Consider the following 10904-nt stretch of genomic DNA (forward strand, 5'->3'; position numbering starts at 1 on the left):
CCACAGTGAAGCTTTAAAATAACAAGGTATAGTGTAAACAATAATATTTTATTATTCATTTATTTTTTATTTATTACAGGTACTTATATAGCACCATCAACTTGTGCAGTGCTTTACATATACTGTATATTGTACATTTATGTAACAATGTATTATAATGCAGAACAATAATATTAACTATCTATAAGGCTACTTTCACAATGGAGGTGGTTTTCCAGCACTTTAGAGCTAGAAATAGCGCCTGTAAAGTGCCTGAAAACTGCCTCCTATTTCTCCCCAGAGAGCTTTCACACTGGGGCTGTGTGCTTGCAGGACATTAGAAAAAGTCCTGCAAGCAGCATCTTTGGGGTGGTTTTGGAGCACTGAATACAGCGCTCTCAAAATGCCCTGCCCATTGAAATGAATGGGAAGTGCTTCCGAAGAGCCTGAAAAGCACGTTGGAAGCACTGCAACATGGGTGGTTTTAACCCTTTCTTCGCTTGCTAGCCGGGGTTAAAAATGCCCAGCTAGCGGCCGAAAAGCGATGCTTATACAGCAATAAATCGACACTAAAACGAGCTGTGCTTTATTTCTAACGCAGCGAGGCTACAGTGTGAAAATAGCTTAAAAGAAAAGGACAGAGGTGTTTGGAAGCATTGTTTCTAAATAAGTGTAAAAGTTTGCTGTAAGTGACTGATTGGTGTACACTGGTGGATAGTAATAGAAGGCTGGGATCTGTAGCCTGGTTTGGAATATCATTTGTGTTTGCACAGCTGTCCATCTACACAGTTCTGTGGAGGAGCCGGAATATACTGGAAGAGTGAACTCTCATGCACACATGCTTCCTAAAGACCAAAGAACACTTTGTGAGAGCTCCTTTCTTACATATGGCCCAGCACAAATTACTTTACTTATGTGCAAAAGAAAGCAGGAAAAGGAGGACGATGATATTAATTTAAACAGCACAGTGGAACTCAAATTCCAAAGGACTGCATGGCTCACATCTGAATCTAACTCTTCTTTTTCATCCAGTGTTAAGGTACTAGTGTTATTCTTAACATATGAGAAATAGATTTTTTTTTTTTCTGCAGTAATGGATTTCGACATCTGTTATGTAGGCCATTCTTAGCCCACTCCATAAATTTAAGTCCTGAGTCTTTTCCAAGCAATGAACACATACATTTGTGTTTCTGCAACAGATCATTTCTAAAATAATTTTTGCCTTAATGAAAGCTATAAAGTACTCTAGAATAGTTGTGAAACAATAGGAAACAAAAGGAAAAAAGTTTGACCTGTGCCTTAACCTTCTGGTTGACCTGCCTGTCAACTCATATTATCTGTTATGCCGCGTACACACGACCAGACTTTCCGGCAGAAAAGGTCTGACGGTCTTCCCGACGGACTTTCGACGGAGTTCCGACAGACTTCCGACCGAACGGACTTGCCCACACACGAACACACAAAGCCCATTCGTTTCGAGCGTGCTGATGTACGACGGGACTAGAAAAGGAAGTTCAATAGCCAGTAGCCAATTTCTGCCTTAGCGTCGTATTTGGTCCGTCAGACCAGCATACAGAAGAATGTTTTTTCCAATAGAAATTGATTCCGCCGGACAGATTTGAAACATGTTCTATTTCTAGGTCCATCAGAATTTTTGAAGAAAAAAGTCAGATGAAGCCCACACACGATCGTAATATCCAACGGAATGATTCCGTCAGACCTTTTCTGCCGGAAAGTCTGATCTTGTGTACACGGCATTACAAGATTATAATAAGACCGTTTTCTTTTTATGGTCATTTTTTTTTTTACTTTTCATATTGTTATCATGTACATGTAACCTATAGCAAAGATATCTGTAATGTATTAATCCTCTTATTTTTTAAAGTAACAATTTCTACTAAAAAAAGCTGTAAAATAAATCCTGCATACCTTGTTTTAGCTTCAAAAGCACCATGGTTCCCCTAAAATGAAGAGCGGTATAACATGCCTCTTTCTCTGCAAAAGTTAAGGGTTGCCCCAACATATACTTCAACTTCCTTTTCAACGGCAGTGCCCAATAGGGTGTTAGAGGTTGCAGGGAGCACACCACCTCTTAGCTTTTGCCTAATAAGTCAATAGTTCCATATCAAATTGTCCAGGTCTGTTAAAGTCCTGTATGGTTAAAGAAAGGTATGTATAGGCACCTGATCAGTACATTTATTTTTGCTGCTGTCAGGTAAGTGGAGTATTTTTGGGTGCAAAAAAACATTCAGCCATGAAGAGATGGTGCTTGTTAATATCTATTCCACCCATGCATAAATCCAAATTGTGATATCCACCCAAAATTTCAATGTACCAGATACACTAAAGCCTCATACACACGATCGGATTGTTGGCCAACAAAACCTTGAAAATTTGTTCTGAAGGGCGTTGGCCCAAACTTGTCTTGCATACACACGGCCACACAATTGTTGGCCAATAATTATGAACGTAGTGACATACTAAGTTGTTTTTCAGCTCTTTGGCGCCACCCTTTGGGCTCCTTCTGCTAATTTCATGTTAGTAGAAGTTTGGTGAATGTTGATTCGCACTTTTCATTTCGCACTTTTCAGTTCATTTGTGAATGGTCGTTCTTTAACCAGCTATGTTGGAGACTCAGGAGATAACATATTATTTATTATTGGCCTTGGAGTTATTGCTTTGACATTATTTTTTTGGTTGAATAATGATTTGCTTTTGTATATTTTGTATATTTTTGGATGCATAGAATGCACTTTTTGTTTAAGTTCTATTGGCAGATAGCATGTCTACGTTTATTTGTTTTCTTTTTTTAATGCACAATAAAAAAATTGTGTAGCATACTTGGCTATGTGTTTTACTTTAAATGACAGTTTGGAAGTAGGCAGTTACATTTAAAAAAATACAATGTAAAACTAACAAAGGACACCAACATAGTTGTATCTTTGATGTTAAAAAACTATGGGATAATGGTGTTGTTGTAACTTGCTCAAATAAAAAAAAAAAGCACAATAATATTATTCTTGATATCACTAGAAAAAAAAAGCCTTTGAAAATGTGTTTACCATAACTCCATCAGTATCACCAGCAAAGCAACTTCATTATTATCCTATTAAAGAAGAAGAGAATTGTGCGCTGCATTTCGAGATTTCATAATTTGCCAGGTCTCGAATGTGAATTCTCCATTACGAATGCTAGTTTACAAGACTGACCGCTTCTGGCTCATCCTTGCTTCTGAGCATGCGTATTTGTACTTTGTACTTTTGTCCAATGGACTTGTGTACACACGCTGGGTAAATCTGACAACACACATTTGTTTGCGGGAAATTTGAAAACCTGTTTGTGTGTATGAGACTTAACACCATAACAAGTATGAGCTCAGTATGGGAAGAAGGATTGCGCATGCACATGCGCAGTGGTGCGAGATCGTACACCTGCGCTGTGTGGGAGAGCTGACCCTGTGATGTCAGACGACGTTGTTTGGCGGTGTGCACTGACGCCGGCAGGGTCGGGGAGCTCATATAGTGGTCATTTTCAGACCACTTGTGAGCAGTACAGACTCTCCACGCTGGGCTGATGTGACGGCCGGCTGCTGGTAGAGGTTAGTGTCCTTCCCCCCCCTTTAGCGGTGTGAGACCAGGACCTCTTCAGAGTTCTGTGTTTTTTTTTTTTGCCTATTGGCTCTTTCTGCATGCACATGCGCAGTAGAGCGCAGTCATGCACACTTTTTTTATTACCATATTTCTGTATTTTACAGATCTCAGTGCTATTCATGGTCGCCTTTCCTCTTCTGGCTATTGAGTGGACCTTGCACTATTATTACCGTTTTTGAGCTACTCGCACCATACCCTGGTTTATCCATGCTGTCCTTTGTTACACCCAGCCCATGCAAATTTGTTGGCCAGCTGAAGTAGCTTGGTGAGTGTTTTTTAGTGGAGTTTAGATCCTCTGGTGGACAAGGTGGTGACTATGGGTTTATTTTCTTTTCCTCACTTTTCCTTATTTTTCCTTCCATCATACCTCTCCACGCTTTTTCCGCTTTTTCCCCTATTTTTATTTGCTATTCTCTCCCCCCCTTTCCCCTCCCCCTCCCTCTTCCCCCCCCACTTTTCCCCCCTCCCCTCTACTCCCCTCCTCTCCTCCCCTTTTTTTCCTTCCCCCCCTCCCCTCTCTCCTCCCCCCTTCCCCTTTTCCATGCCCCCTCCACCTGTTCCCCTTCTTCTTTTTCCTCCTCTCCTTCCCCCCCATCTCCCTTCCCCTCCATCTTCTATTCCCTTACCCCCCCTTTCCCATTCCCTCTGTTTGCCCTATCTCCCCTTTCCTCTCATCTTTTTCATTCTATTCTATTTTCTTGTCTTAGCCATTTCTTCCCCCTTTCCTTTTCCCCTTCTTTTCTCCTTCTCTCTTTATAGTATCACACAGTCCATTTCTTCGCCACCTGGTAACACCTGTGTGTGTCCTGAACCTTTTTATAATACAATTCCTAATTCCATCATTATCTTCCAATCAGAGTCTATTAGGTACAATCCCCCATACCTGCCACTGGGGGAATTTGATGGGTCCTTTTGTCTGCTGCTTCCATCCGTGTGGGTAAGCCTTTCTCCTTAGTTTAATTTTGATTGTAAAAAATGTTTCGTTATTTTTCTTTCACATGTATGTTTGCTTTGTTGATTATGTTTTGCTCAAAGATATTATTTATTCTATAGACTATCCTCCTGAAGAAACGATTTGCAGCAAAACCGGTTGAGCATTTTTGTATACTCCTCTTCAACAGAAAACTCTACGGGGGAACCCGACAGCAGCATTGTTTAATTGTGGTGTATACGATTTTAAAGATTTATTGTTTGTATTTATACATTTCCTTCATTAAATATTATATATTTTTTATTATTTTTCATTTGTTATTCACTATCAAGTACCGAGATAGTCCATTCAATTCCAAATCCTTATAGATGTGGATGCTTAGGGGTCAGCATCAGCAACTGCCCAGACACTTTCACATCTTCTAGCATTCTACAATTACAAATTTGGATGATGGTACTTTTATAAGTTTGATGAATGTCCTATCTGAACCTGAAGCTATACCCACCATTTGGTTATAACTGAGACATGCCCGTTCAGCCAGCTTCTGTCAGAATGACTCTAGTACACACAGGCCGAATGGCTGATGGTTTCTATGGAACTGGCCAACGCCGCCCGGCATTTGGCCCATGTGTTCTAGGCTTAAGTGAGGGGAGGCAGGAATAGATGGCAATTTTTCACCGCTTACATAAGCTTTTCGCCTCTTTTCCCTGACCTAACCTACCCACACTCTCCCTCCACAGATGTATACTTACCTCAATCTAACACTCACGGTTTCACTATTTGTTTACATCCAGCCATGCAAGTCTTCACTGTCCTAGCCTGTCTGCATGTTATGGCCCCTTAGATTTCTATGGGACCATCTGACTTCATCTCCAGCCTCAGGGCAGAGCCCCATAGAAGTTTATGGAGCTGTAATTTGCAGGCATGGCCAGGGCAGTGAATTCTTGAACCACCAGATGTACACTAGCAGCAGAACCATGGCCATTGTAACAACATAAATATGGACCTTTGGAAGAGAAGGTTGGGTTAGATTAGGGGACAAAAGAGATACATTCATATTTTTTTTTTAAAAAAATTTCTGTGAAAAATTAATGCACAAAGAAATAAATGCAAAGACAGCTAAAGCGTACAGTTATGCATGATTAAAAATGAGAAAAATTACAAAATCTCTTTAGATCTCTTAATTTTTTTTTTATTAAAATTCCATTCTCAACAAAAGCAGAGTTACACTTTAAGGAAATTAAAGTCCAATGGACAAGGTAAAAAAACTTGACTCATGGCATGTATTGGAAGTTGGCGCTGGAAATAAGGTTCTTTTCCTTCTTATATCAGAACAATACATGCAAGTTTAAAAAAAAAAAAAAAAAAAGCTTCTGTGCTTACAAATATCCCATTTACATGTGATCCTTGAGGACTTATGAGATGTTTTTACTCAGTTTGTCCTCTGTGTTCATTCAAAGGACTACACCTGAATGTTAATTTGATGTACTCTATAGGTATAGGAGGAGAGGCAGAGAAGTATTCTCTTGGCATTCCTTCCACTCTCTCAATATTCTGTGCAATTATACACAGCAGTAGATTACTGTAAAATGGGAAACCTATGAATCATGAAGACAAGGGCTAAAGTTTATCAAAAGGTAAAACAGGGCTTTGCCGGGGGGCACCCTAAGGTTGATGCATTTTGTTCCCTGTACATCATATGTGTAATTTTTCCGTTGTTTTCCACAAAGAAAAATGGTATGAGAGATTGACAGATATCAAATGGTTTATGGTGATAGAGGTTTTGTGCCTTTAGGCTCATATGATGTAAATTTTACACTACCGGAGGCCAGACTCACGGCTGATATATACATGCCTGCTTGTAGCAATTATTTCACTTTTATGTCTGTTAAAGACTTTATTAAGTATAATCCTTTGTGTTTAAATGAAGAGAGAACCTCGTAAAATATACATCTACAGTCATGATGTCCTGCTTGATGTGACATTTTTCTTTGCTTTTCCTTCAGCCTCCCCTGGTCCTTCATATAATGCAATCTATTTTAAACCTCATACTCTGGGGAAAGGAAGTGCTGCAAAATAATGTAAAACTCTTCAAAAAAATAACACTTACATAGAATTCTGTGTATTCTACTACAGTGAAGGGTAGCCACTTGAAACTTGAATGTGAGTGTGAATGATGCTACAGTTGAAAAAAGTAGATTGCTGTAAATGTCTTCTGTGGTGGTGACAACTTCATATAATCACATGAGGATTTGAGTTGGATATGGAGGACACCAAAGTACAAAAACACTGTGAAAGCACAAAAATCTATTTAAAAAGCGTTTCGAAAAGTGTTCACAATTGTGAGCTTTTTGCAAAAGCAGACATTTCGTATAAATAGGATATCACTGCAAACTAACATTGGTAGATATGCAGGGAATGAGCTGGTATATTAATAAAAATGTCCTAATGTGCTTAACAGGCCAAAAGCCAGAGTCTAAGTTAAATAACATTTTTTTTTCTTTATGGCTAATGTTTCTTGTTAAGTAGTGATTTTACATAATGCGAGGGGTTTTCTAGCAGATAGGGGATAGTAAAATTCAAATACAGGGTCTACCTTCATTTGGATAGTTTTGTATAGGGTGGGTAAGTTTTAGAACCTCTGTTAGGGAGAGTTTTCCAATGAGAGTACAGTCATCAATACATTTCTAACACATACTGTTTCTAGCTTTCCTAGACTCTATACATTATTTAACCACTTGCTTACTGGGCACTTAAACCCCCCTCAGTCCCAGACCAATTTTCAGCTTTCAGCGCTGATGCACTTTGAATGACAATTGCGCGGGCATACAACACTGTACCCAAATGAAATTTTTATCATTTTTTTCCCACAAATAGAGCTTTCTTTTGGTGGTATTTAGTTACAGCTCAGAGTTTTATTTTTTGCTAAACAAACAAAAAAATATGCAAAAAAAAAAAATCATGTTTAATAGTTTGTTATAAAATTTTGCAAACGGGTAATTTTTCTCCTTCATTGAAGTGCGCTGATTAGGCGGCACTGATAGGCTGCACTGGTGGGCACTGATGGGCTGCATTGGTGGGCACTGATAGGCTACATTGGTGGGCACTGATAGGCTGCACTGGTGGGCACTGATAGGCATAGTTAAGGCGGCACTAATAGGCACAAATAGGGCGGCACGGATGGGCACAGATAAGGCGGCACTGATGGGCAAAGATGGGCACAGATGGGTGGCACAGATGGGTGGCACGGATGGGCACTGATAGGTACCACTGATAGATGGGACTGATGGGCACTGATAGGTGGCATTGATAGGTGGCTCTGATAGGTGGCACTGCTGGGCACTGATGGGCAGCACTGCTGGGCACTGGTAGATGACACTGATGGGCACGGATAAGTGGCACTGGGGTGCAGCACCTTTGAGGCAGATTGTGGGCACTGCTGGGTGGCACTGTGGGTGGCACTACTGGGTGGCACTGTGGGCACTGCTGGGTGGCACTGCTGGGTGGCACTGCTGGGTGGCACTGTGGGCACTGCTGGGTGGCACTGACAGGGGGCACTTACTTTTTAAACATTTGGCACTGCAGGGGGCAGGTGGGCACTGGCAGGGGGCAGGTGGGCACTAGCAGGGCTGGCCGTGATCGGCTTTTTTTTTACCGGCTCCGTTATATCACATGTCATTGGCTGACAGCTGATCACGTGATAAGGGGTCAGGATCGACCCCTTGCACGGATCGGTGATCAGGCGAGTCTCATGGACTCGCCGATCACAGAGCGCGCCGCGCGCGCACGGGACGACGTCAATAGACGTAGTCCCGGCAAAGGAGATCCGCGCTGTAGCCGTCATTTGGCTATAGCGCGGATCTCAAGTGGTTAAAAATTTTCAAGTTTCACTCTTAGCCCTTGTACACACGGTCGGACATTCCGACAACCAAATCCGTCGGATTTTGTCCGAAACTGTTGCATACACACAGTCGGACAAAGTTGTCAGAAAATCCGATCGTACTTAACGTGATGACGTTATTTCGTTTGGACGGGACTACGTTCACAAATAGCTTTGGTCTAGGAATTTGATCTGAGCATGTGTGGCACTTTGTCTGATCGGAACTCTCTACACATGATCGGACAAAGTCCGATCAGATCATGTTGTCAGAAAATTTTATAGCCCAGCTGGAAAACTTGGTCCGTCAGATACTCCAACGGAAACAGTCCGATGGAGCCCACACACTGTTGGATTATCCGACAACACGGTCCTATCGGACATTGTCCATCGGAATGTCCGACCGTGTGTACAAGGGCTGGGCTATAAAATTTTCCGACAACATGATCCAATCGGACTTTGTCCGATCATGTGTAGATAATTCCGATCGGACAAAGTGTCGTGCATGCTCAGATCAAATTCCTAGACCAAAGCTATTGGCTACTAGCCTGAACGTAGTCCCGTCCTAACGAAATAACATAATCACGTTAAGTACGATCGGATTTTCTGACAACTTTGTCCGACTGTGTGTATGCAACAGTTTTGGACAAAATCCGTCGGACAAAATCCGTCGGATTTAGTTGTCGGAATGTCCGACCGTGTGTACAAGGGCTAACAGTTGGATAAACATTTTTAAAATTATTTTACAGTATTTTTTGGAGGTTATTCTTCTTTTGTGAAGATCCCATCAGCTGCCCTTACATTATTTTCCTTTCCTGAGACTTTATTTAGCTGTTGGAATAGAATAGAAGAAACTGTGTGTTCTGTGTGTCCAAAGTTCTGACTTGGGGATTTAATGGGACAGTGGTCTCTTTCCCTAACCATATGTTGTCTTTCATGTGAGAGGGAAGGGGATGAGTCACATGCTCATCCATACCCATAAGCATTGAGTATTTTTCTCTGCTTCTAATAGCCAAAGGGGGTGGCACATAACCAAAGCAAAGGAAAGGTGATAATGTGCTGCTGGTGGGACTGACATTAAAGTAGAACCATAGGCAAACCTTTTTTTTGCATTTTGGATAGCGTAAGGAAGGGTAAAAACCCCTGTCATTTTTTTTTTTTTTTTTGCCATCTGTGTCCCATTGGGGAGTTTTACCTTCAGGCAAAACAGGAAGTGAGAAGAAATCCTTGAAAATTAAGGGAATCCTTTGGGCTCCCCAGATCACCAGAACTAGTGTCCCCATTGGAAGATTTCCCCTCTATTACTTTTCCGGGAACAACCCAAAATTTGGGATTTTCTTTTACTTTAACTTTCAATTATAATGGTACACATGACAAATCAAGAGGGTGAATCTCCCTAATGGGGGCACAGACAGCAGTGAAAACTGACTGGTGTTCTAATCCCTCTCCACTATATGCAAAAGAAAAAAAAAGTTTTGCTTTTAGTTATACTTTAAAGTGTACTTATTCCTTGCCCAGCATGGGCAAATCACAGGTTTATTTTAAACCATTTTATTCTTCTGCCTCTTCTATTACGTGTCAAGTATTCAAAGACATTTTTGGTAACATTTATAAAGGCATGCTAGCCTACTTGATTTGAATATAAAACAAACAACAATTACCAATTGCATAGTTGGGCACAAGTACCTCTGCCTATTAATTGCTTTTGTGACTGGGAAACTAGAAAGAACATTGCTAATATTCTGCATTCACAAACAAAAGTGCTTTTGAGTTTTGCTATACCTAAATGTTAATATGCTGTATTATTTTGTTGAAATTATGCCTTGATTAGAAAAGTTCTCTGGTGTGGCCAGAAGAGTCTGCCTCATTTAAGCAGATCTTTTTTCACCACAATTTTTTCTCCTGGCCTTACACAAAAAAATATGATGACCAGGCCTCATGCCCACTAGCGTTATAAAAAATGGGCTGTAAAGCTAGTACCATTGCCAAGAAAAAATCAGCGTTAAAAAAGCAATTTTATCAGCGTTGTGCATTGGCGTCAATGCACTATTAGCCGTGCTAGCTTTCAGCCGCGTTTTTCCTGCCTCAATTCAAACTCAGTGGTTTCCTATGGGAGCCTATTGATTTGATTTGAATAGAAGTCACACCAGAAGTCGGATCATGATGATCCGACTTCTGGTGTGACTTGTGTGCTGAGGATCTTGAAGAGGAATCCCCGCAAAAATAAAATAAAAATTGGTGTGGGGTTTTCCCCCCAGATGATACCAGACCAGAGGGATGGGTGGATTTTAAGGAGAACCCCCACGCCAAAAAAAAAAATTGCGGGCCCCCCAAAATCCATACCAGAGCCTTATCCAAGCATGCAGCCCGGTAGGTCAGGAAAGGGGGGGCAAACTAACACCCCCCCTCCTGGACCATACCAGGCCACAGGTTGGGGCTTTGGGGCAGAGGGGCCCTGCGCCCCCAC

At 41.2% G+C, this 10904-nt stretch overlaps 1 long non-coding RNA gene across 1 annotated transcript; it reads left to right on the top strand.

The window, feature by feature from the left end:
* The first annotated feature begins 787 nt into the window (after nucleotides 1-787).
* LOC143927019 (uncharacterized) lies at nucleotides 788-4794 on the top strand. The gene is made up of 4 exons (XR_013262208.1): nucleotides 788-1018; nucleotides 3734-3894; nucleotides 4487-4566; nucleotides 4683-4794. It is a non-coding gene; the product is annotated as an uncharacterized LOC143927019 (long non-coding RNA).
* The last annotated feature ends 6110 nt before the right edge of the window (nucleotides 4795-10904 follow it).

The sequence above is a fragment of the Lithobates pipiens genome, unplaced genomic scaffold, assembly GCF_037356315.1.
Source record: "Lithobates pipiens isolate NorthernLeopardFrog02 unplaced genomic scaffold, aLitPip1_a1.2 Scaffold_23, whole genome shotgun sequence".
NCBI lineage: Eukaryota > Metazoa > Chordata > Amphibia > Anura > Ranidae > Lithobates > Lithobates pipiens.